The sequence below is a fragment of the Mobula hypostoma genome, chromosome 10 (assembly GCF_963921235.1).
Source record: "Mobula hypostoma chromosome 10, sMobHyp1.1, whole genome shotgun sequence".
NCBI classification, from domain to species: Eukaryota; Metazoa; Chordata; class Chondrichthyes; order Myliobatiformes; family Myliobatidae; genus Mobula; species Mobula hypostoma.
Genome location: NC_086106.1, coordinates 83,911,156 through 83,938,896, shown reverse-complemented (window position 1 = coordinate 83,938,896; position 27,741 = coordinate 83,911,156). Strand labels below are relative to the sequence as shown.

Below are 27,741 nucleotides of genomic sequence, written 5' to 3'. Positions count from 1 at the left end.
CACTTGAAGATCACCATCTGATAATCCTTATTTCTCTTCTAACTCAGAGTGGTTTGAAATTGGAAATGATCATCACAGCCAATGTTGCATTTAAATAGGGTTAACTTGGACCGAAATGTGAAGACAACTGACTTGACTTGATAAGACTCAGTTAATTTCCTTTCAACTGAAGATTGATTTCATTAAACTTTGCCAATCATTCTGATAAATGAACAAAATCATGCCTAATATTCATGAGTTGATTCCTGTATGAAGCACTCAAGTCTTCAAAGAATTTTATCAGTTTTAAAAAGCACATAAAAGTGACACAGACGATTTCCTTTTGAGAGCAATCTGACTTCTGTGTGCAACAGCAAGCATTCAAACTCTTCATCATTCTCAATACAAAGCTCTCAAAATAGTCGAAAATTGAGAATATGGAACTTGATTTTATTTACCATTGTGATAACAGTATTTAATGGTTTGTACAGCCAATTACTCTGTTTTTTTGTGACAAGATGTTGTCTGTGAATTACACAGTGAATTGTAAATACATTAGGTACAGTTTTTTTCAAGAAAGTAATAACCCTCCTGGGAAAACAGAGACACTTCCTTTTCCCTTATTAGGGAGAGCGAGCCTGTGGTATGTCGCATACCGTGTGAAATGCGAAGTCTTGGGGTAACTGCAAGTCTGTGTCTTTGCTATTGCTTTGCTCATGCTTGAGTGCTCGGTGGAGGGTGCCGATGGTTTTTTTTGCCAGTGGGGGGGGATTGTTGCTTGCTGCCGTTTACGTGCAGGAGGGAGGGGAAGCTGCGGGAGACTTTGGGGTTCTAACATTTAACTGTCGTTCATTCTTTGGGGCACTCCTCTGTTTCTCGTGGAAGGTTGAAAAGAAAAAGCATTTCAGGATGTACATTGTATACAGTGCTCGGACATAAAACTGGACCTTTGAACCTTGAACCTTTAATAACCCCATGGTGTTGTCCTGTTATTGATGGTGCCCCATCTGTTGCACGAGCAAGATTGTTGGTGAGCAGAATGTCGTTCTCTTTGAAAAATTGCTCAACAATTCAAAATATTGACTCTCCTATCATACCTGTTTCCAGCCCCCTTGCAAATAACAACATTTGAACAATGCTTTCATCTTTTATGAAGCGATTATAACCAAGAAACAAAGATTCCTTGCCTGGCAAAGTTGACTCATCAAACTTCAGAGCAAGTTCTGTTCCCCTAAGTATTTTGCACCACGTGTCTTCCACATTCTCAGGCATTTCATCTATTCGTCTTTGAAAAGATCTGTCGCTGAGCAGAATCACTTTAATTATTTGGTCTGCTGATTTATTCAAAACCATACTCGGACCACACACACCATCACTATTCTGTTGTGAAGCTCCGGCAAACATGTTTTGAAGTGTTTCCTGTTTCTGAAAGTTTTCACAGTGACTAAAATTAAGCCAAGTTCTTGTTTGCTTTATCAGAGTGTATAGTCTTTAAATGTTCAAGGAGCCTGGATGTTTATCATTGCCTTATTTGAAAAAACTTTTTCACACAACAGACACATTGGCTGCTGTTGGTTGCATGGTGCTAGTATAAAACCATATTTCATATACTTAACGCAATACTTTTCCGTTTGGTCTGCTTCTGCCGTTTTCGTTATGGTTGTACAACCACGGCTGATCAGTAAGGCAGAAAGTTAAGACATCATCATAGCTCAGGCAAAACCTGACTCTCTGTCTGAAGGGCATCAATATCTTGGTTGGGCCGTGGGCTGGAGAAATGCCGTCAAGACCATTTGAAAGGGCAGATTCTGAACTGTACCTCATTGAACTCCATATCCTAATTCATAGCATTGCATCACTGTGTGATTAGAGTATGGAAATCGTACTTGCAGTAATATGGGGGCAAGGCTCAGAAACAGCAAGACACCTTTCCAGATTTCTAATGATCACATTTCTTTTCAACAACTATAATGTGCTTCGAGCAAAGTCCAAGAGAACAGTGGGTTAGCAAGAAATGAGGTGATCATTATAATCAATTATGAGGCACTGAGGATCAAATGCTTATAATTCATTTCCTAAATTAAGCCTGTATTCCCTCAGCTGCCCCCCTTGCTACCAAGCACTTCACCGCACTGTCCCTTTTATTTTTATCACTCCCCCCGCCCAGAAGCTCCCAGTACCCCCAGGGGGGCAATATCTCCCACTTCAGGAACCACAGCTCTAACCCTCCAACATCGTTGCCCTTCCACCATCTCCTCCAGAGTAACACATGCCGGTGTCAGTGAAAGCTATAATGACGGAAGGAAATGGTTAAAATCCTCAGAACTCTGCCACTGACTGGTAAAGCCAGTGGATTCTTCATCTCACCTCACACTTATATGAAATGATAGATGAAGCTGTCAGTCCACACTTTTAGAATAAACTTACAATATTGCAGGAGTGCTCTTCCAAATTGAGCTGCAATGCAAGTCATTTGTATCCTAGGGCCCATTACATGTAGCATTACATTTGCAACAGTAGTTTGCAATTAGTACAATAGCAGGTGACAACAGCACGTGCTAAACATAATGAGGTAATAATCTTATTCTTGATGCTTAAATCGACTCTTCCAAAGCAGATCGGGGAGATTTGGGTAAAACTAAGAGCAAGAGGGAGATGGATTATCCAATTCAAATGCAGTAATTATTAAATGACTTTTATAAACAACAATACCCGCTTTCTTGCTAATTAAATACATTGAATTAATTATCAATAATAATTAATAATACTGGAGAGTCAGTACATCATGCCATTAATATTTCAGGATGAATTTTTAAAACACTGTTAGCAAATATTTCATGTTTAACTTGCATACATTATCAATTAAAAATTCTACACTGTTAGGAAAAATATCAATTGTTTTTACTAACCTTTTTCATTCCGTTTCATTGCTTGTATAAACAGAACCAAGACCGATGTATTATATTAACAGGGCTATATATTCCATGACTGAGATAATAATTACCATACAAAGTTAAAGAAAAATCTAGATACGACTGTTTTTCAGAGCTTGTCTGCTTTATCACTAGACCTTGGCGGAAGTTACATCTTCCTTTAAATAGATTTACGGACTTTCTCTTACTTTCTGCAGCACAGCAGTAGAGTGGGAACAGTCCCAGAGAAATTCCCTATATGGGGCTACTTGACTCAATCGTTTGCCAGATCCTCACATGCGTGACAGTGACGAGGAAAACAAGTCTGATTGTAGGATAAACTGTCAGGACAATTGCGTTTGATACCGCATGGTCACAGCAAAGGTGACATGGGAAGAGGAGGTGAATGGGGATGGAGGGTTTATGTGGGGTGATTGAATCTGGCCTTTACTAATAGTCTTAAATTAATCTCTAATGCTAGCAAGAAGAGCTATAAACAATAACAAGGCACGTTAAGGATTACTCATTTTTATATTCTTTAAAAGACCAATAAAGTAGCTCAATGGTAGTACTCTCAGAAGGCTTAATGTAACACCATGATTGTGTAGTCCAGTTTCCATCGAACTCAGTATGTAAGTTTGCTGATGACACAACAATTGTAGGCCGTATCTCGGGTAATGATGAGTTTGAGTACAGAGAGGAAATTAAGAACCTGGTTGCATGGTGCGAAGACAATAACCTATCCCTCAACGCCAGCAAGACGAAGGAATTGGTTGTTGACTTCAGAAGGAGTAGCAGACCGCACGACCCAATTTACATCGGTGGTACGCAAGTGGAACAGGTCAAAGTCTTTAAGTTCCTCGGGGTCAATATCACAAATGACCTGACTTGGTCCAACCAAGCGGAGTCCACTGCCAAGAAGGCCCACCAGCACCTTTACTTCCCGAGAAAACTAAAGAAATTTGGCCTGTCCCCTAAAACCCTCACTAATTTTTATAGATGCACTGTAGAAAGCATTCTTCTAGGGTGCATCACAACCTGGTATGGAAGTTGTCCTGTCCAAGACCGAAAGAAGCTGCAGAAGATCGTGAACACGGCGCAGCACATCACACAAACCAATCTTCCGTCCGTGGACTCACTTTACACCGCACGCTGTCGGAGAAGTGCTGCCAGGATAATCAAAGACACGACCCACCCAGCCAACACACTTTTCATCCCTCTTCCCTCCGGGAGAAGGCTCAAGAGCCTGAGGATTCATATAGCCAGATTTGGGAACAGCTTCTTTCCAACTCTGATAAGACTGCTGAACGGATCCTGACCTGGATCTGGGCTGTACCCTCCAAATATCCAGACCTGCATCTCATTTTCTTTTGCACTACCTTACTTTCCAATTTTTATATTTTCTATTTATGACTTATAATTTAAATTTTTAACATTTACTATCGATTTGCAATCCAGGGAGCGGGAAGTGCAGAATCAAATATCGCTATGATGATTGTACGTTCTCGTATTAATTGTTTGGCGACAATAATGTATAAAGTAACGAGACTGCAGTTTCAAAAATATGAAGAAACAGGTTTATTTAGACATGCAGTTTTTCTTTTGCATTGAATAATCAGTAGTCAAATAATGGTCAGGATGAGTGATTGCCACAATTATGAAATAGGTGTAATAATAGCAAGGTGTTAAGAATAGCATTCTGGGTTAAGAAAATTCAAGTGGAAAGAGCTTTCTCTAATCCAGCTTTGTGCAGCTTACACCATAGCCAATATAGATTTTCATGATACAGGTTTCCCCCGCCATCCGAAGGTAGAGTGTTCCTATGAAACGGTTCGTAAGCCGGAATGTCGTAAAGCGAAGAAGCAATTACCATTGATTTATATGGGAAAATTTTATGAGTGTTCGCAGACCCAAAAATAACCTACCAAATCATGCCAAATAACACATAAAACCTAAAATAACAGTAACATATAGTAAAAGCAGGAATGATATGATAAATACACAGCCTATATGAAGTAGAAACACTTTTCCACAATCATTACTGAACTGTTCTCCGCAGCGAAAATCTCACGCAAGCGCCGTCGGCAGAAAATCTCACACAATTGCTGTTGGCAAGAACACTCTCCCCAGTAACCTTTAAGCTATGAAGCTGCCAAATCATACCAAATAACACGTAAAAATACACAGCCTATATAAAGTAGAAATAATGTATGTACAGTGTAGTATCACTTACCGGAATCGGGACAGCAGCAAGCACACAGATGATGGTGTGTTAGACTGAGTTGTCGCAGGTTGGGTGGTGCAGTGGCCCCCACCCTCGAGGCCGCCGAGTGATACATTGCCACAAAGCATGCAGGAATGCAGCAGTAGCCGGGAGGTACACAGCACAACTTTAAGAAAAAAGCTGAAATAAACAAGCTAATTAATTAGGTGCCGCCCGACACGTAATTGTCGGCCCAGATCAGTGCCGATTTCCGATTGCGTTGTCTCTGATCTGGGCCGACAATTACGTGTCGGCAGCACCTAATTAATTAGCATGTTTATTTTGGCTTTTTTCTTAAAGATGTGCTGTGTGCCTCCCGGCTACTGCTGCATTCTCCGCGAATCGGTACAGTATCTGTCTGTGGCCTGGGTGTTGGGGTGGTGGGACACTGGGGTGTCATCTCGTCGTCTGTTTCCATTAGAGCAGGAAGCTCATCTTCTCCTATCTCTGCCTGCCTCGATGTCGAAGGTCGAGGTTCATCATCTGCTGTGACTGATGTGGAAGGCTTGCTTGACTGCTGAGCCTCGCGCATTTTTCTATCACACAGTTCTTTAATAAGGACTCAAACTGTCCTGCAAATATCTCCTAAACCGACGTACCCTTTCAAAATTAAAGTCGTACTCTATCATTACTCATTCAGTTTCCATTGTTATCCTTTTTTCTTCCAATTACATCAGCTCTACATTATCAGTTCTTGGTCATGGGATGCCAAAACCTCTTCAACGTCATGTTCGTCAGCTTCCACAAGCCAAACTCACTTTGTCCTTACTTCGTTCACCACGATTGAAACGCTTAATTATGTCTAGTTTTACCGTAAGTGTAACACCCTTACAAGCTCTTTCAGGCTTTTCCAATACCATAGAACTCATCTTGCAAACGGCTGCTCAAAGGGCACATGTTAAAGCAATGCAGTTCCGAATCCGGGGGAAAGCGGCTGCACGGGGCGCGCGCTGCCTTTTATCGCGCGCTGAATTTTTTTTCGTGACAATGAAAACACCTTCTGAATGCGAAAATAGGGTACTAATGTAGGTCTTTCATAACAGTGAGGTTTCGTAAAGCGAACATTCGAAAAGCAGGGGACACCTGTATTTAAGTCCAGTGGACAACTTTATTTACATGCTGAGAGAACGTCCATATTGTGTTTCACACTCCCTTCCCCTTTTCCTAACCATGATTCCCCTCTCCCTGCTCCCTTCAAACTCTCAGTCCAACAATACAGACCCATATCAGAATCAGATTAACCATCAATCACATACAGTATGTCATGATTTTTTTTGCAGCAGTAGTATAGTGCAATACATAAAATTACTACAGTACTGTGCAAAAATCTTAGACACCTTAGCTATATGCTGTATACGTGCCCAAGACTTTTGCACAGTATTGCAAGTGCAGTTACATTACATGTTATGAGTGTTGGAAGTGAACGTCCCATAGCCTTTGCATCACGTTCCCTTACCGCTGCAGAGAAAAATTACGCACAGATTGACAGAGAGGTCTTGTGTCTGGTTTGGGGTGTGAAATGTATCAGTCAGTACTTGTATAAGATTATTAAGGGATTGGACACGCTAGAGGCAGGAAACATGTTCCTGATGTTGGGGGAGTCCAGAACCAGAGGCCACAGTTTAAGAATAAGGGGTAGACCATTTAGAATGGAGTTGAGGAAAAACTTTTTCACACAGAGGGTTGTGGCTCTGTGGAATGCTCTGCCTCAGAAGGCAGTGGAGGCCAATTCTCTGGATTCTTTCAAGAGAGAGTTTGATAGAGCTCTTAAAGATAGCAGAGTGAAGGGATATGGGGAGAAGGCAGGAAAAGGGTACTGATTGTGGATGATCAGCCATGATCACAGTGAATGGTGGCGCTGGCTCGAAGGGCTAAATGGCCTACTCCTGCACCTATTGTCTATTGTATGGGAGAGAGTTGACCTTCATTACTGATCATCAACCAGAAGCATCCATTTTCAATCCGCAGAAGGGTGTTCCACCAACAGCACAAATACAGAGATGGGCTCTGTTTCTTGGAGGACACAATTACAAGATGAAATTCAAGAGGATGAATAATCATGGAAATGCTGATGTATTATCCCATTTACCCTTGGAAAAGGAAATGCCTGAACAATTTACAAAGGAGGACATTCCTCTTGTCGTATTTTTCCCAAAGCAAATGGTAAGTCTCCCTATTATGACAGAGATAATCAAAAAGAAAACCAGAAAAGACCCCAAACTGGCTCAGGTCTATACGGCCTCTCAAAATGGCTGGAATATGCAGCAGATATTCCCAATTCCCCATTTTTACCTGCGCCAGGACAGAGGTTGCCTCATGTGGGGATTGAGAGTTGTTGTACCATCCAACTTGTGAGGTAAAGTGTTGGAGGAGCTACATGTCGGTTATCTAGTCACGTCAAAATAGAAATATTGGTTTAAAGCTTTGCCTGGTAGCCTGTGATAGATCAGCAGATCAAGCAGTTTCCATACACTGTTCAGGCTGTCAACACATCCAGAAAATGCCAAGAGCAGTGCCTCTCCATCCCTGGGAATGGCCTGTATTACCAAGGAGGAGGCTTCCTGTGGATTCTTTTGGACCATACATGGGCACAGATTTCTTGGTAGTAATGGATGCAGCCACAGTGTGGCCAGAAGTGTTCCCAATAGCCTCCACAACAGCCTCACAGCCTGTTGACGTGTTCTCAAGGACTGAAGTTCCAGAACACTTAGTCAGTGACAATGGACCACAGCTTGTTTGTGAAACAGTTTCAGCCATTCCTGAAAATGAATGGAATAAGATGTATTACATATGCACTGTAACACTGAACTACAAATGGCTTGTCTAGAGTATAAACTGGGGGTAGGCAAACTACGGCCTGCAAGCACATATTGGGATACTATGCTCATCCAGCCCGCGAGCGATTTTTCCTTATTCTGAGTGTTTCACATGACCACACTGATGGACATGCATGGCGTCTTGTTACACTGGCCCCAGGTTCCATGTTGTTCCAAACCAAACACTGGTATATACGAATGACAGGAAGGCAGACTACCTTATTAATATGTATTAGATAGTCTCCGTGCACGTGCAGGTTTGCAGATGGGATCGTTCAAATTTGTAAACAGAAACAGCATCACTGTGTTTTAACAAGAAACCCACGCTAAACATCCAGATAGTTACATGTGCTACGATACTTGTTGAATAACTCGTGTTTCGAAATAAAATCGAAGAAAAAAATTCCAATGGCAATGAATGCAAAACGCAGGAAGGTAGACACCGAAATTTCCAAGACACTTGCACACTAGATTACTTCTTCATCGAGCAAGCTGGGAAACCAGTTTGTCTCATTTGCCTAGAAAATGTTGCTGTGAAGAAGGGGCAATATTACAAGACCCGCCATAGTGGAAATTTTAACAAGTTTACTGGGCAAGCAAGGAAAGATGAAGTTGAGTGAATGAAAGCTAGTTTCGGAAAACAAACATTATTTTTTGCCAAGAAAAGCAGTGCAAATGAATGAAATACCCATGCCAGCTACAAAGTCTCAAAACGTATTGCAGAAAAGATGAAGCCTTTTACAGATGGGGAGTTTGTCAAATCTGGATAATGTCTTGCTCTTGGCATCAACAAGTCTGACACCCAATATTGAGAAGCTTTCAAGCAACAAACAGCATCAACTTTCACATTGATTTATCGACTGTTTGCATTAAAATTTTCTTTTTTATTATACTTAATATAACAGCATTCAATGCATCATTTTCATATGTTTTATGTTTAAAGATCCTTTGTGTCCTTTTAATAGATTCAAAAGATTCCTTGATTGAAATAAATTGCAACTAAACTGATTTCTTTGATTACTAACTGGCATCCTTGGTTAAGCACAAATGATTTTCTAGCATGCATTATTCATTAATTTGAGGCAAAACATAACTAGATGTATTTAAATGGATAATTCCCATATTTCAAGTTTATTTTGGCATTTGTCTGGCTCACTGTCCGCTCATTAATACGCGATCCAGCCCACAGAGGCAAAAAGGTTGCCGACCCCGGTTTAAAGAATGCACTGCGAGCAATGTCAGCAGAACACACTGCACTAACAATGAACCAGCAGCTTGTCAATTTCTTCCTTGCATATCGCAATGCATCACACACCAACAACTCACCAGCTATGCTGTTCCTGCGTCACCCCTTGTGCTCTTGTTTGGATCTCCTCAAACCCCATCTCAGAAGGAGAGGCACGACAAATGGCAGAGACAAACTGAGGGCTCCTCGAACAAGGAGATTTGATGTTTCACTCCTGGTCAAGCAGTCCTGGTGAGAGACTACAGAGGATCAAAAGTGAGTATTTAGAAAGATTAACAACAGAACTGAACTAGTCTCCTACACAGTGGGGATTATGTCTGATATAATCTGGAGACAATTTATTGATCAGTTGACGAGTACAGAGTCGATTCTTACAGATGGAGTCCAGAGCTGTCAGAACCACTTCCTGCAGACCCACAGGCAACTCCCACAACCACCACAGAGGAGCCCCCAGAACCTGAGATGGTTTCACAGCCCCAAGTCTCAGCTGCCAAGCAGAGTGATCTCCCCCTTGTCAGGAAAGGCGTTATCCCCCATGAGTAAAAATTCCTCCTCAGTGATTAAAACTTCAGGCCTGAATGGAACAACATATATGAGATGCATTCTATATTGAGTTGGAGTTTATTACTAAGCAGAGAGGAGTGACGTGCATTTAATATTTAAGTAATCTCTGGGGTGTATGGGGTGTCAGGGAGGGGTAGCACCTCTGGTGGGGGAACATGTCACGTCCTTTTCAGGGCGGTTAGTCCACCTTTGGTCCCCACCTGGCACTCAGCTCTCACCTGTGGCTCCCCATAGCTGTTTGCATGCGACAGCGGCGACACCCCGGGCAACGGCTTCGACAAGCCGGCTAAACCAGGTGAGGGTAGCCGACGGGTCTCAAACCCTCGGTGAGATAGGGAGTTGTCTATCCCAGCATGTGAAGACAGACTCCGGCGGATTGAGCAGACGAGACCAATGGAAGGTCCAACGGTCAAGAAGGCAGTCTCTGCAAGCGTTGTGGGACGTGTAGAGCAGGACAAGACACAGAAGACGTCCTGGTCATCCACTGCACCTAGTCCCATCTCCAGCCGTCTAGACTCTGTCTTGCCACTGGACCCAGATGGGAATTGGGAAGAGGGAGTGAGGCTGACACTGCACAACTCTCCCTCACTTAAATCCAAATCACGCGCTAGTCTCGACACCATCATAATGGTGTCGAGGTCCTCATCGACATCAACGATGGACGAACAACCAACCAACCAATCTCTGAGTAATATTGTGAAGATATTATTTAATTAAGCATTCTTTGTTGTTCAAATAACTCATCATGGGCTGTATGTAAAAGTACACGAGCTGCATACATCATTGTGCCACCATGTCATAAGTGTGCATCTTGCTAAAGTGGAAAAACAAAACTAGACATAAGTTATACCTGTCTCTTTCAATTAATTTCTGGAATTACAGAACATAATAATAGTGCCATTGTAGGAAGGGTAAGTGGAGCCCCAGTGAAGAAAAAGCATTTTGTCTTAATATTAGTCCCTTATATGATCAATTCCCAGTAATTTCCAAAGTATTTCACAATGAATAGTCTTTTTGAAATATAATCACTTTTTGCAATAACCAAGACTGTATGCACAGAGCAAGATGCCAGAAATGTTAAATGAGACCAGCAATTTGTTTGCTGCTAGTGGTGCTTGAAGAGCAGGACATTAAAAGATCTCTCTGCTTTTCTTTGAAGAAGGAAATCAGAAGAAGATGGGTGCTTGATTTAAGGACGCAAGTAGGAAGCGACAGCCCCAACATCCAATATACTCAGCATTGCAGCGAAGTCCAGGTATCCATATAAGTACTCAGAGATTGAGTTGGGCTTGTCCTCTTTTGCATGATACAATTACAGGATGCAATGTAGTTGCAACATGAGCAAGATTGCTTTATCAGAAGGACATGAGTAACTGTTATGTATTGTGTTTCACAATGACATGGTTCACTCCCAACTCTCTGACATAACTCTCCATCTCAAGGGTTTTACAATCCATTGTATGGACTGGACAGTGGCATCAGATAAGGGAAAAGGCAGCAACATCTGCTTTACATTAACTCATCACTTTGCATAGATGTGGTGGGCTTAACCCATTGCTGCTCCCCCAACCTGGAACCCCTGGTAGAGAGTGCTGACCATTTTATCTTCTGAGGGAGTACTCCACCATCATCTTGACTGCAGTCTACATCTCACTTCATGCACACATCAAGCTAGCACCTGAGGAACTAAATGCTGTGATCAGCAAGAGAGAAGCAGTATACCCTGATGCTTGTCACATTGTGGCGGGGGACCTTAACCAGGCTAGCTTGGAAGAAATTTGCCTAACTACTATCAATACTCATCCAAAGTTCTAGAAGTCTCAACACACTTGACACTGCTTTACCACCATTAGGAATGCCTACTGCTCCATTCCTCATCCACACTTTAATAAAAACAGACCACTTGGCTGTGTTTCTTTGGCCTGCATACAGATTGGAAACTGATTGGAAAGCTGAGCCTACTGGGCCTGAACACCTCCCTCTGCAACTGGATCCTAGACTTCCTGTCTGGGAGAACTCAGTCAGTCCAGATTGGAAGTAGCATCCCCAACACCATCACACTGAGCACGGGGCCCCCCCAGGGCTGTGTGCTCAGTCCACTGCTGTTCACTCTGCTGACCCACGACTGTGCTGCAACACACAGCTCAAACCACATCATCAAGTTCGCCGACGACACGACCGTGGTGGGTCTCATCAGCAAGAACGATGAGTCAGCATACAGAGAGGAGGTGCAGCAGCTAATGGATTGGTGCAGAGCCAACAACCTGTCTCTGAATGTGAACAAAAGAGATGGTTGTTGACTTCAGGAGGACACAGAACAACCACTCTCCGCTGAACATCGAAGACTCCTCCATTGAGATTGTTAAGAGCACCAAATTTCTTGGTGTTCACCTGGCGGAGAATCTCACTTGGTCCCTCGACACCAGCTCCATAGCAAAGAAAGCCCAGCAGCGTCTCTACTTTCTGCGAAGGCTGAGAAAAGTCCATCTCCACCCCACCTCCATCCTCACCACATTCGACAGAGGTTGCATTGAGAGCATCCTGAGCAGATGCATCACTGCCTGGTTCGGAAATTGCACCATTTCGGACCACAAGACCCTGCAACGGATAGTGAGGTTAGCTGAGAAGATCATCCGGGTCTCTCTTCCCGTCATTACAGACATTTACACCACACGCTGCGTCCGTAAAGCAAACAACATTATGAAGGACCACACGCACCCCTCATACAAACTCTTCTTCCTCCTGCCATCTGGCAAAAAGGCACCGAAGTATTCGGGCTCTCACGACCAGACTATGTAACAGTTTCTTCCCCCGAGCCATCTGACTCCTCAACACCCAGAGCCTGGGTACTGACGCCAACTTACTGCCCTCTACTGTGCCTATTGTCTTGTTTATTATTTATTGTAATGCCTGCACTGTTTTGTGCACTTTACGCAGTCCTGGGTAGGTCTGTAGTTTAGTGTAGTTTTTGTGTTGTTTTACGTAGTTCAGTATAGTTTTTGTATTGTTCATGTAGCACCATTGTCCTGAAAAATGTTGTCTCGTTTTTACTGTGTACTGTACCAGCAGTTATGGTCGAAATGACAATAAAAAGTGACTTGACTTGACTTGACTTGACAGGGACTGAAGGAAAATGGGTGCGTCAAACAGGATTTCGATGTATTAAGCATATAAATGTCTGTGCCTCAAATACCAGTGAGATGGGAATTTTATCTATCGTGACTGTAATTGATTGTCACTGAGTGGGCCTTGAGAACTTTTGCTTTGTGTGGGGTGCCATATCCCTCACTGTGGGACTGAGTTGAAGCCCATAATCATTACCTGTCTCAAAGATGTGTATCACTGGATCAATCCCAGTCATTTGGTATAGTGAATCCAAAGGTAATATATTTTAATCAGAATTTAGGAAGAAAGACAGTGACAAACCAGTCTTCAATTGTTCTAAATACATAGAAATTTTGAGGTATGTGGTCAGAATCCTCAAATCTTCTGATCGTTTTGATGGAGATTGGATATAATGTTGGCTTTTTGCATTCCAATGGGAAAAGGAGGTGACCAGCATGAATATCACTGTGAAGCAATGTCTAATATGGCTGGCAGTCCTGGTCCCCTACTGCTCTGGCAAGGCCTCCTCACAAAGATGGGTACTGAGCTGCAGGTTCAAAGAGATGGACCTTCCTTTGAGATTGCATTGCCTAGATACACTGGCAGTTAAAAACTACACTGAGAAAGTGATGATGGTTTAACAAGGTCATGGTGACATGCATTATCTGCCCCTGGGCTTGGGCTATGACTGTGATTAATGGATTCCAACTTCTGTACAAAGCTGGGCATCATAAGGTCTGATGTATGATTAGGTAATATGGCACAAGAAGCAGTATTTCCAGGAATACATTGCAATCTCAAGGCCAGAATAGATGATCCACTTTCAGGAATTTGACTGGAAACCTTTGACATACTCAGGCCAAAGGAAGGGGAGAGTAGTGACTTTAGTGAGAGTAGCTGGATGGAAGAAAGGAGACCCCGCTTTGTTTATACATTCTACATTCTTGGACAACATCCCCTCACCCTTACCGACCTGCAGCACATACAACATGCTGGAGGAAACAGCATGCCGGGCAGCACTTATGGAAGGAATTGAACAATTCAGGCTACGACATTTCATCGGGACTGGAAAGGAAGTACGTACCCAGAAGGCAGAATAAAAAGTTTGGAGGAGGGATGTGGAGCACCAACTGGCAGGTGATAGGTGAGTCTAGGTGAGGGGGAAGGTAGGTGGATGGGGGAGGGGGATTAAAGGGACTGTTGTGAGAAGCTGGGAGGAGATAGTGGAAGAGGCAACGGGCTGAGGAAGAAGGAATCTGATGGGAGAGGACAGCGGACCATGGAAAAAAGGAAAGGAAGTGGGAAACCAAAGGGAGACGTTGGGCAGGGGAGGGGAAGATAAAGGGTGAGTGAGCCCCCAAAATGAGGTAAAACAGAAGAGGAGTGAAAACAGAGGGGAGTGATTACCAGAAGTTGATGCACAAGAATGTGAGGTGGAATTGAAATGGGTAGCCACCAGGAGATCTTGGCTGTTGGCAGTGGACAGAGCAAAGGTGCTCAATGAAACAGTCCACCAATCTGGATCGGGTATCAGCAATGTAGATGTGGCTGCACCAGATGCTATAAATAACAACAACAGACTCGGAAGTGATGAGCCTTACATATCTGCATTCTAAATTGAAGCATAGTTTGTTTTGAATCTATTGGTTATCCATTTTGTGTGGTGATATTTGCAATTCGTTATTTCTAACATTCCCCCTTCATAGATGTTGCTTTCAGAAATACAAATGAGAAAAATTGACCTTGCCTTAATTTTGGAGCTCTTTAATACTTGGGATGGCGTATATGTTTCAAATGAGTGGTTACATCAGTGTTTTGTACGGTCAGGTATCACCAATGTCTCTGTAATACTATTAAGGTTATCTTCAACTTACCTGTAGTGTGATATCAATTGGTTTTTGCCTTCGGTCTGACATCTGGCATTATGGTATTGTGCAGGAATTAATAGACATTGCCTCTTGGGGAGCTTAGATGGGTATAATTTTGCTAGAAACCATAGAAACCATAGAAAAACTACAGCACAGAAACAGGCCTTTCGGCCCTTCTTGGCTGTGCCGAACCATTTTCTGCCTAGTCCCACTGACCTGCACACGGACCATATCCCTCCATACACCTCCCATCCATGTATCTGTCCAATTTATTCTTAAATGTTAAAAAAGAACCCGCATTTACCACCTCGTCTGGCAGCTCATTCCATACTCCCACCACTCTCTGTGTGAAGAAGCCCCCCCTAATGTTCCCTTTAAACTTTTCCCCCTTCACCCTTAACCCATGTCCTCTGGTTTTTTTATCCCCTTGCCTCAGTGGAAAAAGCCTGCTTGCATTCACTCTATCTATACCCATCATAATTTTATATACTTCTATCAAATCTCCCCTCATTCTTCTACGCTCCACGGAATAAAGTCCTAACCTATTCAACCTTTCTCTGTAACTGAGTTTCTCAAGTCCCAGCAACATCCTTGTAAACCTTCTCTGCACTCTTTCAATCTTATTTATACCCTTCCTGTAATTTGGTGACCAAAACTGAACACAATACTCCAGATTCGGCCTCACCAATGCCTTACACAACCTCATCATAACATTCCAGCTCTTATACTCAATACTTTGATTAATAAAGGCCAATGTACCAAAAGCTCTCTTTACGACCCTATCTACCTGTGACGCCACTTTTAGGGAATTTTGTATCTGTATTCCCAGATCCCTCTGTTCTACTGCACTCCTCAGTGCCTTACCATTAACCTTGTATGTTCTACCTTGGTTTGTCCTTCCAACGTGCAATACCTCACACTTGTCTGTATTAAAATCCATCTGCCATTTTTCCAGCTGGTCCAAGTCCCTCTGCAGGCTCTGAAAACCTTCCTCACTGTCTACTACACCTCCAATCTTTGTATCATCAGCAAATTTGCTGATCCAATTTACCACATTATCATCCAGATCATTGATATAGATGACAAATAACAATGGACCCAGCACTGATCCCTGTGACACACCACTAGTCACAGGCCTCCACTCAGAGAAGCAATTCTCTACTACCACTCTTTGGCTTCTTCCATTGAGCCAATGTCTAATCCAATTTACCACCTCTCCATGTATACCTAGCGACTGAATTTTCCTAACTAACCTCCCATGCGGGACCTTGTCAAAGGCTTGTTCTACAAGCAATTCCTCATTTCCTGTAGTATGCTGATCGTGAACATTTTCACATGCCTTATGCTTTTCCGGAAGCGCAGAGTTTTCCTTAGTTCCGAAACAGGCTATTATGCTCTCTGATGAAACGTGAAATGCCCAAACCTTAAACTGTCTTTATATTGCCTTATCTCAAGATCACATGGATCTACTTTCATGAGTCACCTACAGGTATACTTGAGGGAGCCAATTAATGTATCTACATTAATGTTGCTGGGAATTTAAAAAAACATATACAATGCCATTCCTATTGATAGTATCATATTTTTAGTTGGTGTCTGCTTCATGTAGAAAGGTTATTAATAATGTCCTGTTACATGTCAATGTTATTGTATTGGATAAGTCACGTACTTAATTCTTTGCTGCTGTACCTGGTCATTCATAGTTTTTCCTTTGCACATTTCTCAAAGCAAGTGTGAACTTCTGAAATGCTTTCAGTAAGGGTTGTTTCCTGGATTGCCATTCATGACCTGTAGATTAGGTGGGGCAATATGTGTATCCACAAAATTTAATGCGTTGGTGCAAGAGAACTAGAAGTAATATCAGTTTATAAAATCTGTTGACCTAATCTATTCTTACACAAAATACTCTACTGCATATATTATATTATATAGAATATAATTTTCATTACTATTTCTGGTATTTGTGATTCAACTCTTTGGGTTTTTAATCTCAGTTATTTAGCAGATGGTAGGGGTTGTGATAGACTTGAGAATGTGGTCCTGAACTGGTTGACACATGTATACATTCATATATTTCTCCAGCCATCGGTTCTTTTATATAAAACACACCAATGTACTCCATTGCCTTATTTCTTAAATAGTAGATTGCAGAGGTGAGCAGCTGGCAAAGAATTAAACACAATTAATTGATCCCATGAAATCCCTAGATATCCCCTCTGTAGGGAACCAAAGCCCCGTGGACACAAAGGTAGGTACTAACATCTAACTTTTATGCATCTACAAAAAAAAGCTTATGAACATAAAATATCAACTGCCGTGCATTATAATACACTGGCACAAAATAACCAGTTGTCAAGCATATCCTACATCTCAAAAGGTCCACACTTACTCATTTATCCTTTCCAGTCTCTCCAGTTTAGTCATACATTGTGTGTGAAATACAGGCCAGGGCAGGGTGTGAAGATGGGCAACACACATAAAAAATGGTGGTGAATGCAGCAGGCCAGGCAGCATCTGTAGGAAGAGATACAGTCGACATTTCGGGCCGAGATCCTTCTTCAGGACTAACTGAAAGAAGAGATAGTAAGAGATTTGAAAGTGCGAGGGGGAGGGGGAGATCCGAAATGATAGGAGAAGACAGGAGGGGGAGGGATGGTCCAAAGTGATAGGAGAAGACACCCACTTTCAAATCTCTTAGTATCAGTTAGTCCTGACAAAGGGTCTCAGCTCGAAATCTCGACTGTACCTCTTCCTATAGATGCTGCCTGGCCTGCTGCGTTCACCAGCATTTTTTATGTGTGTTGCTTGAAATTCCAGCATCTGCAGATTTCCTTGTGTTTGCGTGTGAGGACGGGTCAGGGTTTCTGCCGGGGTGTTCTAGTTTCCTCTCATATCCAAGATGTTCTGGTAAGTTAAATGGCTCCTATCAATCACCTTTTGGTATAACTTAGTGACATTATGGGAAAAATTCTGAGTCCTGATAAAGGTTCTCTGCCTGAAAAGTTGACTCTTTATACATTTCCATAGATGTTGCCTGACCTGCTGAGTTCCTCCAGCATTTTGTGCATATTGTTATGGGAATAATTGAATGGTATGTTGGTTGTATTTTTTTAAAAAGTATTCTTTTAAACAATTGTTTAAAAACAGCAGTTGTGGTGAGCCTGCATGCGTGTGCATGTGAGTGTGCGTGTGTGTGTGTGTGAACTGGTTTGAATGTTACAGAGTACAGTAGTTAACCAACATTTCCTGTGCTTGCTGTTTCAGTAAGGTATTGGCTGCGGCAATGCCCACAGTATCGTACTACAGAGTGAGTCATTATTTATAGGAAAGGGAAAATGAAACAAAAAGACATTATACAGAGGAAAACTGAAATTTGCAGTGAATTTTAAAATCAGAAGCATAATTCTACAATCTATTTTGTTCCCAATACACAGGCACATCCAGAGGAAGCCTGGGTCAGAGGTAAGTTAACAACAGTGGTCTTGCAGAGTCTCCTGAAGTTTCCCAATTAATGAGGCGATAAAGTATATTAGGCAATTGTCAATGTTGCCACAAGACATCACAAAGTCTTTTGTATAATTTGACACAAGAAAACCTTCATTTTCCAAAGTGAAGCCAGTTCCAACTGTTTGGTTCTACAAACACTGGCCACATTTTAAAGTATAAATAGCCAAGCAGAGAATTTCCGGGGTTGATTTCCTTTTCATCTACTGTGACTTCACTGTACAGTCAGCAACAGCCACGAATTTTTTTTTCTTCTTGTGGTGTTTCCATGTATTTTCTATTCAAGTTATGGCAACAGATCAGTAAAACACAAAAAAAAATCACTCTTTTTCTGCTAACCAACTTAATGTTTGTCAGCCCCACAAGAACTTTTGGATTTAGGGACCAGATTAGGAAGTACTCTCTTCTTCGGTATGAAAATTCAGAAAAAGATGACATAAACAAATTTGAAACAAGCCCAGTTAAAAAATGAGCCAGAGAAAAATACAAACAAATAAAGAACATTATTTCATAAAACTTGTTTTGCAACCTTAGAATATCTGAAATATTTTCACTGCCAGTGCAACATAACGAAAGGAAGTAATGCAATTCCAACATTATAAGATCCCAAAATCAGCAGTGAAATCACAATGGTGTTGGCTGAGGCATGAATATTAGCCAGGACGCAATGAGATTTCCTTAGAGCAGTTCCTGCTTTACTGCTGCAACTTTGCTGTTAATACTGTAACAGAAGTAAACAGGGTAAAGGCAATAAAGCGGGAGACATCTTGAGGAGTTTTCCGGCCTGGTCTCGAGGAACTACCTGCTCCTCTTTGAGTAATGGCCAGGGTCGTTTCCGAAAAATTGCACCTTCGACCTCACACCATTCTCTCGCTGCTGCATTGTACTACCAGCCAGGCAGTATTTCTCCAGAGAATCGCGGCTTATTCTTTAATTTTATATTCAACCATATATTTGAATATATCTTTAAGCTGACTATAGTTCAATAATTTAATTTTCCACTTATGTTTTTATCCTTCCACCTGTCTGGACTGCCAGTGTTTTAACCAATGGATGCTTGTTTTCCTAAAATAGGACCTCGGCAGCTGTTTGAGTAAAAGAGCCATCCTGCTGAGCTCGAGCCTACACACACACTTTCCAGCAGGGGTCAGTCAATAGCAATCAAAAACGGGAACTCCGACTGAAGTTTCTCTCCCAACGACAGGAAGCCCCATTGTGAACGGAAACCCAAAGAATTGTCCTCGTTGATAGACGAAGTGTGCGCCAGTATTCAATGAGTTAATCAGTCTGCTTTATTTCGGTCGCATATGGCAGGGAGAAAACATTGGTCTATTCACAATGCTTTCGTTGTTAACATTTTATTTAATATTTGGTGCAGGAACAACGGGTGAATGGATCACTAAACCACCCTGGGATCGTTGTGCAGATGGAACTCGCTACATCATTAAACGCAATTGCTAGGCTGGGGATTTGAGCGCATTGCTCCTGCTTCGGTACTTCGGGAGTTCTTTCCGTCTGAGCACTGCACCGATCCGTTTAGCTAGATGTCAGCGATAAAACAGGTCTCGGCCTTTTAAAGAGCTACTGTTGGGCAAAAAAAAATCTTGATCTAAAGGTTTCATATCCTCTTTGGAAATGACTTTCGCTTCCTTACAGTTGCACTGCTCTTGCACGTAGAAACCAAGGGCTCCGGTAAACGGAGGCTGCCGCTGATTTCCAGTAATGTCGAACATCTATTTGTTTAAGTCTCAGGGTTTATAACAGACTGTAGCTTATTTACGAAGTGTAGACGATGATTTGGTACTAAATTTCTCAGTGCCCGCAGATGTAAACACTGAGTATTTAGCTCAACTACTCAGTTATAAAGGGGTCATAGAAAACGGAAGCAGGCCCTTCGAAGCAACAAGTTCCCGCCGGCCTTCAAGCATTGATGCTTCATTCTCTCCACATTTACATGAACTCCTTCCAGATTCTTCCTGTCAGGTTGGGGTAGTGTGTGTGTGTGTGTGTGTGTGTGTGTGTGGGGGGGGGGGGGAGACACTTTGGTTCAGAAGTGGAACCAAGGTAGAGTGGAACAGGAAGATGATAGTTATACAAATGGGTTTGGCCTAGTGATCCCATCTCATGAAAACATTCAGAGTAAAGTGTCCCTTGGGAGTCTGAAGTATGCAGACCAGGTGTTCTGACCAACAGGGTGTAATTAGGACATTAAGAAACATAGAAATCTACAGCACATTACAGGCCCTTCGGTCCACAACGTTCTGCCGACCATGTACCCTACTGTAGAAACTGCCTAGAATTTCCCTACCGCATGTCTCTACGTTTCTAAGCTCCATGTCCCTATCTAAGAATCTCCTAAAAGACCCTATTGTGTTCAATTAATTGTTTGAATTGGGTGAGCAAGCCAGCGTTGAATCACTTATCCTGCCAGTGGTTTGGGAGATTTTGCAGAAGCAGCGTTGGCGATATCACTCCAGTGCCTTCAGGTGTCTAATGTGGATGCAGTTTCAGAAAAAGAAGGAAGAGCAGAAATCACTGCTGTGCAGTTCCCTGTCCCTGTGTTACTCAGGAATATGATCGTGTTGCGAGAGGGACACTTGCCTAGTCGGCTTGACGGGGGGAGTGCCTTTGACAGAGCTTTACACGCTGACATGCCCTCCAAAATGGGCTTTGGGGAGGGGATTGTAAGTGTAACTGTTTCACACTGACACGTAGTAATAAACCAAACTATAAAATGGAAAATGGAAAGCTCGCAGAATAAATCTACATCGGGAAAGACCGTGCTGTTTTCATTGCGTTGCGCATGTGCTGTATTGAATGACCGGCGAATCTTTCAGAAAAAAAACAGGGGACTAGGAGTGGCAATCCCAGGCAGAGTCCGGGCAAAACTCTCTGTGCATGCATGACGTCGCAGTCTCTCTTCAATTCACAGATTGATCTGCATCCGCGACCCCTTCTATGGCCTTGGGAGGATCAATTACAGCTTAGAGTGCGATCATGTTCTTTGGCAACATTTTTATTTACAGATAGCTCACATTAACAGGACCTTCCAGCCCAACGAACCTGTGGCACCCAATCATACCAGGTGACCAATTAACCATTAACCCGTATGTGTTCGGAATGTGGGAGAAAGCCGGAGCGTGTGGTTACAGGGAGAATGTACAAATTCCTTACCAACAGCGGCCGAATTGAACTCGGGTGGCAGGCGCTGTGACAGAATCAGGCTGTCGCTATGCTACCGTGCTGCCCCTCCCCCTCCCACCCCGACACAACTGATTCCGGTTCCCGTTGTCGTCGCCTGTGATTTCAAATGCTGGGAATCGGGTTCAGAAGAGCTGGGACATTCAGTAAGGACCGGCCGGAGCAGTTAGCAAGGTGTAACAGGGAGCGGGACTTTGGGCCAGAAAGGAACCTGTTTTATCAAGTATAAGGTTCTCGATGCAGTACTGTACCTGAGCAGGTGTGGCTCCACACCCAGCACCTCTGATTCAGTAATCACCTGAGGCATGTCACATTTCATCCAGAGATGGAAGGTAGATTGTGACTGCGGGGACCTGTTGTATAGGTCTCCAGAGAAAGGAGAGAGCTCACACTCAGATGCCTCCTGTCCCTAACAAAGTAGTCACTGAGTGTACGTCATGATCTTCTGCTGCTGTACCTCATCCTCTTCAAGGTACATGTGTTCTGCATTTAGAGATGCTATTTTGCATACTGCTGTTGTGACCCATTACTTGAGTTACTGCCATCTTCCTGTTAGCTTGAACCACTCTAGCCATTCTCCTCTGACCGCTCTCATTAACAAGGCATTTTCGCCCACAGAATAGCCATTCACTGGGTGCTTCCCCCCCCGCCCTGTTTTATGCACCACTCTTTGTAAACTGTAGAGACTGTTGTGTGTGAACATCCCAGAAGATCAGCAGTTTCTGAGATACTCAAACCACCCCGTCTGGCACCAACAGTCATTCCAAAGTCAAAGTCACTTAGATCCTATTCCTTCCCCATTTTGATGTTTGGTATGAACAACTGAACCTTTTGACTACGTCGGGATGCTTTTACGCATTGAGTTGCTGCCGCATGATCAGCTGATTGGATATTTGCATTTACGACCAGGTGTACCTAATCAAGCGGCCACTGAGTGTAGCTCGCACCCTGATTGTCACCTCCATATGTATCTGGACAAAGATGTGCAAAAGTCATGGGTGTAGAAAGACCAGGTGTCAGTCCAGTCTGAGAATCTCACAAACATCCAGTGTTACGACATGCTGAAGTTCCATCTGTCCCCATCAATGGGCCTGGCCTCATTGCTGCAGAACATTCCACTCATTTGCACTGTGCTGTACCATCTATTCCTTGCAGAACATCTTTGATCATAAGTCAATCAGCATGAAACATCCTCAAAGGAAAAAGACTGCAGATCTTGTTGGATAACTCCTTGAGCAAATTGTCAAAGTCATTAGGCAGATAGTTGCATCACCAGAACCTTGCCTGTTTGGTGGTGGAAAGGGGCCTTCCTACCAGATCTGACATGCAGAGCTAGAGTCTCAGTCGTACAGCACAGTGTCCTTGTGGTGGTAAGACAGTCATCCATTTTGTTGACTTGTTCTTTGCCATGAAGATCTGGAAAGGCATTCAGTGATCCTTGACGAGGCTCATTCCAACCAAATGGGTAACACGGGACTCCATTCAATGCACAGTCCCCAGGTACACATACAGAGACAAACATCAACTAGTGCCGGAAGTTTATTAGCTTAGTGAGAGATGCAGTTTTGGCTGTCAGAAACACTGGTTTTCCACTGCAAGCGTGTGCAACACTCTTGCAGACTACACATTCCGAGGTGCACGAGCACATGTTGAGACATATATCGAAACTCAGTTTAGCTGCTAAAGGCTGTGTGGGGGAAGGCCATAATTTAGCAACCTCCTGCTGCTAGACATTTGAGGGATTGGATTCTGTTTAATAATATCTCAAACATTTTATTAAACAAGTGTTGGGGGATGAATCATTAGGCACATTAGTAGATCATAAGGGAATACAAACGTATATTTGGTACAGTGGTTAACTCTATATTTAATGAGTATGGTTTTAGAAAATAAAACAAAATTTATGATGGAACTGAGAACTTCTAAAATGTGTGTCAGTATAGACAGAAGTCCAGTGTAAAAGGAGGAAAATGCAAGCTACTGATAAAAGTACTCACCAAAATGTCCCTCGTCCACTCCCTCTCCTAACTGTAGGTAGAGGCTTCATTCCCATAATCGGCCTCATCAAAATCCATATAACTGGCGTGGAAGCAAGCAAAGAATTTTCTTTTTGGCTGATATTAGAGTCATAGAGGAGTACAGCACAGAAACAGGCTCTTCGGCCCATCTAGTCCATGCCGAAACAATTTAAACTGCCTACTCCCATCGAACTCCATTGGGACCATAGCCCACCATACCTCTACCATCCACGTACCTATCCAAACTTCTCTTAAATGTTGAAATCGAACTCGCATGCACCACTTGAGCTGGCACTCATTCCACACTCTCACGGCCCTCTGAGTGGAAAGTTACCCCTCATGTTCCCTTAAATTTCTCATCTTTCACCCTTAACCCATGACCTCTGGTTGTAGTCCCACCCAACCTCAGTGGAAAAAACCTGCTTGCATTTACCCTATCTATACCCCTCATAATTCTGTATACCTCTATCAAATCTTTTCTCAATCTTCATTCTAAGGAAAACAGTCTTTCCTCATAACTCAGGTCCTCCAGACCTAGCAACATCCTTGTAAATTTTCTCTGTACTCTTTCAACCTTGTTTACATCTTTTTGTAGGTAGGTGACCAAAACTTCACACAATACTCCAAATTAGGCGTCACCAATGTCTTATACAACTTCAACATAACATCTTATCTCCTGTACTTGATACTTTGAAGGCCAATGTGCCAAAAGCTTTCTTTATGACCCTATCGACCTGTGAGGTCACTTTCAATGAATTGTGTAGCCGTATTCGCAGATCCCTTTGTTCTACCACGTTCTTCAGTTCACTGTGTATGACCTACACTGGTTTGTCCTACTGAAGTGCAAAAACCTTGCACTTCTCTGCATTAAATTCCATTTGCCATTTTTCTGCCCATTTTCCAGCTGATGCAGATCCCTCGACAAACCATGATAGCCTTCCTCACTGTCAACTACAGTCCCCAATCTTGGTGTCATCTGCAAATTAGCTGAACCAGTTAACCATATTATCATCCAGACCATTGATACAGGTGACAAAAAACAATGGACCCAGCATCGATCCCTGCAGCACATCACCAGTCACAAGCCTCCAGTCAGAGAGGCCACAATCTACAACCACTCTCTGACTTCTCCTACAAGGCTAATGTCTCATCCAATTTACTACCTCTTCTTGAATGCCAAAAGACTGAACCTTCTTGACCATCCTCCCATACGGGAATTTGTCAAATGCATTGCTGAAGTCCATGTAGGCAACATTTATTGCCTTGCTTTCATCCATTTTCCCGGTAAATTCCTTGAAAATCTGTATAAGTTTGGTTAGATACGACCTGCCCCACACAAAGCCAAACTGACTATCCTTAATCAGTCCATGTCTATCCCAATACTTATATATCCAGTCCCTAAAAATACATTCCAATAACTTTCCCATAACTGATGTCAGACTCACTGGCCTATAATATCCTGATTTATATTTAGAGCATTTTTTAAACAGTGGACAAAATTGGCTATCCTCCAGTCCTCTCCTGTCGCTAAGGATGATTTAAATATTTCTGCTAGGGCCCCAGCAACTTCAGCACTTGCCTCCTGTAGGGTCTAAGGGAAACCCTTGTCAGGCCCTGGGGATTTATCCATCTTGATTTGGCTCAGGACAGAAAACACCTCCTCCTCTGTAAACTGTAGAGCATCCATGAAGTGGATGCTGCTTTCCTCACTTCTATAGACTCTGTGTCTGTCTCCTGAGTAAATGTAAATGCAAAAAATCCATTTAAGATCTCCTCCATGCATAGATTACCATTCTGATCTTCCTGAGGACCAATTTTGTCCCTTACAATCCTTTTGCTCTTAACATATCTATAGAATCCTTCAGGATTCTCCTTCACCTTGTCTGCTAGAGCAACTTCATGCCTTCTGTTAGCCCTCTTAACTCATTTCTTCAATGTTCTCTTGCATTTCTTATATTCCATAAGTACCTCATTTGTTCCTACCTGCCTATGCCTGCACCTCCATTTTTCTTTTAACCAGGACCTCAATATCTCTTGAAAACCAAGGTTCCCTAAACCTGTTATATTTACCTTTCACTCTGATGGGCACATACAAGCTTTGTACTCTCAAAATTTCACTTTTGAATGCCTTCCCTTTCCCAAGTACACCTTTGCCAGGAAACAGCCTGTCCAAATCCACACTTGCCAGATCATTTCTGATACTATCAAAATTGGCTCTTCTCCAATTTAGAATCACAACCCCAGAGCCAGATCTATCTGTTTGCATATTTACGTTGAAACTAAAGGCATTGTGGTCACTAGATGCAAAGTGATTCCACCCTACACAAACTTCTCTCACCTGCCCCGTCTCAGTCCCTAGTAGCAGATCAAGTTTCACATGCCCTCTCGTTGTGCTTCTTCGTACTGATGAAAGAAACTTTCCTGAACACATTTGACAATCTCTATCCCATCTTGTCCTTTTACATTAGGACAATATATTACCCTGTGAGTGTAAAGTTCTCCTCATTCTACACTGTGACGTGTTCTGTAATCTTGACTTGAATAGCTGCATTAACCAGCATGTCTGCCATTCCAATGGTTCTTCACTTTCTATAAATGGGAAAGCCTGCATACCCGAGCAGTTAACAACATACTTAAAGTAAGAATTTTCAAGTACCACCAAACCCACATATGCTACAAATTTATTTCATGTTTATATGACTGACTTCTTGATTATGGAAAGTTAGAATCATTGCACGTAAACAAAATGAGGAAGAAGTCCAGGGGAAATCACACCAGGACCAAAAATGTTTTTTTTTTCTCGTTTAAGTGTGATAAAATATATGAAAATTTGATTGAATGGACCTTAATGTATCTCCAATTGAGAGAGAACTTAACTAGAACAAACCTAATGTGACAAGTTGAAATAAAGATCTTGACCTAATGACTGTAACAATTAATGACTAATTTATTTCATTACCTCTAACAAATGCTCACTCCCAGTAATACTATCATCGCTTAAACAAGCATGAAGCCAATCAAAAAAGTACAAGGTCTCTTAGTAACAATTTGTATGTGCATTGTACCTTTAATATTGTAAAACAAAAGGGCATTCTCAGACACCAATCATAAAAGGAGAAGTTAGGAGTTCAGCACAAGGTAGATCACAGAAACAATTTAAAAGTTTATTAAAGCAGGAAGGATCGACATCGGCAGAGCAGATCATAGAGAGATTTGGAGACACTTCCTTGTGGTTGAATGATATTCATTACGCACCAGTTTTAAAAAGTGAGAGGGGCCTGTCAGGACTTGTCTGAGGAGCAGATTTGTAATTTAGCGAGGACCAATAAAAAGAAGCAAGTTGTAAGTGCAGCGGCCATTGTTGGAGTGGCCATTGTTGGAGTGGCCATTGTTGGAGTGGCCAGTGTTGGAGTGGCCATTGTTGGAGCGGCCATTGTTGGGGTGGGTCAGGTAGAGTGGTCAGGTTTTGGCTCAATAGGCTTCAGGAACAACAAGCAGAGGCCAAGGATGCTGTTGTGGCCTAATTGAGTGAAAAACTCAAGGAATTCAGAGAGAAGGCACAGCTAAGAACAGGTAAGCATTCTTTTTAAATCTATAAATCCTTAGTCCTTGATTTAGTATATGCAGGATGGTAGGTAAGGCAGTGGAATGCTCCTCCTGTAAGATGTGGAATTTCAGACTACCTAACAATCTCTCTGATGACTACATCTGTGGGAAACGCATCTGATTTCAACTCCTTCCTGACATGGTCAAGGAACTGGAACTGGAGCTGGATGTACTGTAAATTATCCAAGAGGGTGAAAACCTTATAGATGAAACTTTTACTGACATGGTCACACCCAAAGTGCAGGTTTCAGATAGTGGATGGGTGACCACCAGGAGAAGTAAGGGGAGTGAGCAGTCAGTGGAGGGTCCCGCTGGGGCTATCGTTCTTAGCAACAAGTATACCCCTTTGGGTACTGCTGGGGGGGAATGATCTATCAGGCCCCAGCAGCAGCAGACAGACCAGTATCACTGTGGCCAGCTCTGAGGCTCAGGAGAGAAGGGTAAAGTCAGGCAGAGTGGTAGTGATAGGAGGCTTGATAGTTAGGGGAACGGACAGGAGATTCTGACTCCAGGATGGTGTGTTGCCTCCCAGGAGCTTGGGTCCAGGATGTCTCAGAGTGGCTGCAGAATATTCTCAAGGAGGAAGGTGAGCAGCCAGTGGTCATGGTGCACATTGACACTGGGAAGGGGGAAAGAGGTCTTTGCAGTGAGTATAGGGA

At 42.7% G+C, this 27,741-nt stretch overlaps 1 long non-coding RNA gene across 1 annotated transcript; it reads right to left on the bottom strand.

Moving 5' to 3' along the window:
* Positions 1-6,323: 6,323 nt before the first annotated feature.
* LOC134353360 (uncharacterized) lies at positions 6,324-21,466 on the bottom strand. The gene is made up of 3 exons (XR_010019595.1): positions 21,432-21,466; positions 9,297-9,455; positions 6,324-7,913 (listed from the first exon to the last, which is right to left on the bottom strand). It is a non-coding gene; the product is annotated as an uncharacterized LOC134353360 (long non-coding RNA).
* Between the last annotated feature and the right edge of the window lie 6,275 nt (positions 21,467-27,741).